This window comes from Fundulus heteroclitus, chromosome 17, assembly GCF_011125445.2.
Source record: "Fundulus heteroclitus isolate FHET01 chromosome 17, MU-UCD_Fhet_4.1, whole genome shotgun sequence".
Classification (NCBI taxonomy): Eukaryota; Metazoa; Chordata; class Actinopteri; order Cyprinodontiformes; family Fundulidae; genus Fundulus; species Fundulus heteroclitus.
Window position 1 is genome coordinate 6,504,389 of NC_046377.1, and position 3,413 is coordinate 6,507,801.

The following is a 3,413-nucleotide window of genomic DNA, read 5'->3' on the forward strand; positions in this document are numbered from 1 at the left end:
TCCTGGTGGCCTTTAAGGTCATCTGTCTGAGATTTGGCTTTTGAATTGCTAGTACCAGCTAGCATTTGCACTATAAACATACTTTCCTCTCACAATAATCATGTAGTCTATTCATTCCTTTTTCATGTCAAACTTTACACTTAAGTGTAATTGCATTATGTGCATACATTTATTTAACTTTTTTTGTGGCTTGTTTTGTCAAGGTTGGCTTGATAGTCCTTGTTAACAGTTGCGCTCCAAAAACAGAAGTGGTCTTCAGAGCATAAATATATTTTTACTAAGCTCTAACACCTTTATCGGTGACAGATGTATTTAATTTGTCATAGAAGGAGACAGAATATAAGCTTTTAAGACGGAGATTGGAATTAACACCACTGATCTTGCTCATTAAAAAAAGTAAACAAATGTTTGTTTTAGCAAAACTAAACTACAGCCTAATTAAAACATGTGCTGGAATGCACATAAAAAACACACAGATTTTCTTTTGCATTTTTATTTTGCTACAAAAAACAGTCCCAACAATATTTTGTCCCGCCAATCCCACCCCCCCTCTTAAAAATAACACTACAGTAAAGTACAAAATGAAGTATATCAAAACTACCCAGTGATACCCAGAAAAAGATAGGCCATCATATTAAAAAAAAAAAAATGAAATGTCTTCCAAGTCTACAACTACAAAAGTTAGAAAAAGGTTTACGTACAAAAGAAAAGGCAAATATTCACCACAGAATGTGTCACTTCACAATCACTCTGTATGTTAATCCTCACATATAAAGGAATGTGAATACTTTACAATAAATTAACGGAGGCACATTTGTTTACAGCAAAAGCAAAGTAACAGTCAAATCTTTTACTTAAAAAAAAGGAACAGGGTGGAAAGAAAAATTATTCCTTCTTTTTTGGCAACAAATTCTAAATATTGAAAAAAAAAAAAATCAAACGGCAACAAACATCTGGGCAGCAACATTTTTGGTTTCTTTAGAACAAAACGTTCCGTGTTTGCAACATTAGACTGTTTATGAGCTTTAGAGACGTATTGAGGGCCAAAAGTGGTGCAATCCAATACATAATTTGTTACATACATATTCGTCTGCAGATACTGACGCAATTGGATTTAATGTTAAAATGAATACAGATCAGGTCAAAATAAAATTACTTATCTGTCACTATGCCCTATTAAATTGACCACACCTGACTTTAATGAGCAAGACTGAAAGAAAATCAGAATGTGCTGCAGCACAGGAAATGAAATGCATTAAATGAATCCAAATGTTAATAAATAATTTTCACATTTTCTTTTAGATATTAAATAAGTGAAATGTTAACAGCAAAAAAAATGTATCGAATATTAAAGAATTTATAAATTTCTGTATTGAAATTAGATTTGAAATAGTGACCATTGTGGATCAGGAGGCCAGCAAAAGGCAGATAATCCTGATGAAATACCTGTGGAGGTCTGGAAGTGTCTAGGACAAGGCTGTTCAATGAGATCTTAGAGAGTGAGAAAATGCTCGAGGAATGGAAAAGTGTGCTTGTACCAATTTTTTTTTTTTTTTGTACACACAAGCGAGATGTGCAGAGTTGCAGCAACTACAGAGGAATAAAGTTGACGAGTCATGCAATGAAGTCATGGGAAAGAAAAGAGTAGTGGAATCTAGACTGAGGTCAGAAGTCAGCATCTGTTAGCAGCGGTATGGTTTCATGCCAAGAAAAAGTACTGCATATGCAGTATTTGCTTTGAGGATGATGGAGGAGCACAGAGAGGGGCCAGAGGACGCTGCATTGTGTTTTTGTACGTCTAGAGAAAGCATACGACATGACGCTGAGAGAGGCGCGGTGGTATTGCACCAGGAAGTCTGGAGTAGCAGAAAAGTAAGTCAAGAGTGGCACAGGGCATATATATATATATATATATGCAGATGACATATATATATATATATATATATATATATATATATATATATATATATATATATATATATATATATATATATATATATATATATATATATATATATATATGTAGTTTTAAGTAGACACAGTGATGCACGGCGTTTGAATGTCCTGCATTTTGTCACATTGTAACCACAGCTTTCGTGAGGCCATCTGAAGCTGGACTAAAACCCAATGTTGCAAATATGGGGGTTTACTTAGTTTTTCAGAAAAATATCCTATTTTGGCTTATCAGTACTTGGAAAATGTTGTAGATGATTTTTACCCTAACTGTATGCTTTTTTTTCTCAATTCCTGCAGCTCCTGAAACTGTATTCTTTGCAGATGACACTGTCATTTTCATGCAAAAAAAAATTAAAGTACACAATATAAGTTCATATATATATATATATATATATATATATATATATATATATATATATATATATATATATATATATATATATATATCACCAGGGCATATATATATGCCCTGGTGAGGTGTGCTGTTGTTGTGACAGAGGAGTTCAAGGTGGGAGTGGGACTGCATCATGGACCTTTTAGTCTGACAGATGAGGTTAGACAGGAATCTTTAGGGTCTATGACGTTTGCAGATGACATTGTGATCTGTGGTGAGAGCAGGGGACAGGTGGAGGAAAATCCTAGCGACGGAGGTTTGCCCTGGAAAGAAGAGGAATGAAGGTTAGCCGTAGCCGGAGAGAACACGTGTGTGAATGAGAGGGACCTAAGTGGAGCTGCGAGGTTACATGGAGCAGAGATGAAGAAGGTGGAGGATTTTAAGTAGTAAGGGTCAACAGATAGTTAAGGCCCCCCCACATACAGGTATGTGCACAGCTCAATTTTTATGACCACGTATGCAGTGTCACACTATAAACTGCTCGGCGGCAAGAAGTCTTTACATCAAACTGTTCTATATGTGACACCGAGCTTGACACACGGAGCTGCAGCCTGCTGGGAAAGAAACGGCTTTAGGTGCTCAGCTAGCTAATCACAGAGTTTACCATCCGTTCCGCCGCTTTGTCCCTATGGCAGAAAGTGTGGGAATAGTAGGAATTTGCCACAAGAAATGAAGGCAAGAGTACGCTCGACTATGAAGGGTAAAACGTCCGCAGAGAGTCAGCGCGGAGTCCCCGCAGTTCACAGTATGCGCACCGTACGCCCGAGTATGTGGGAGCCTTGAGAGAAGAAAACGCAGAGGACAGTTGCTGTGGCGACCCCTGAAGAGGAAAAGCCTAAAGAGGACAAGACGTAATAAAGATGTATCCAATTGAACTTTTGGCCCCCAATAGAGACAGACATACAGCATACAATGTATTTAGATATAAATACTGTATTTATATGAACAAAAAAAATATACCATAATGATTTCCATACAAAAAATGTTTTTAAAGAAAGGTTTATAATATAATAACTTAAAACAAAAAGGGCTTTCAGGGCTTTGTTCTTTTTTTTTTTTTTTA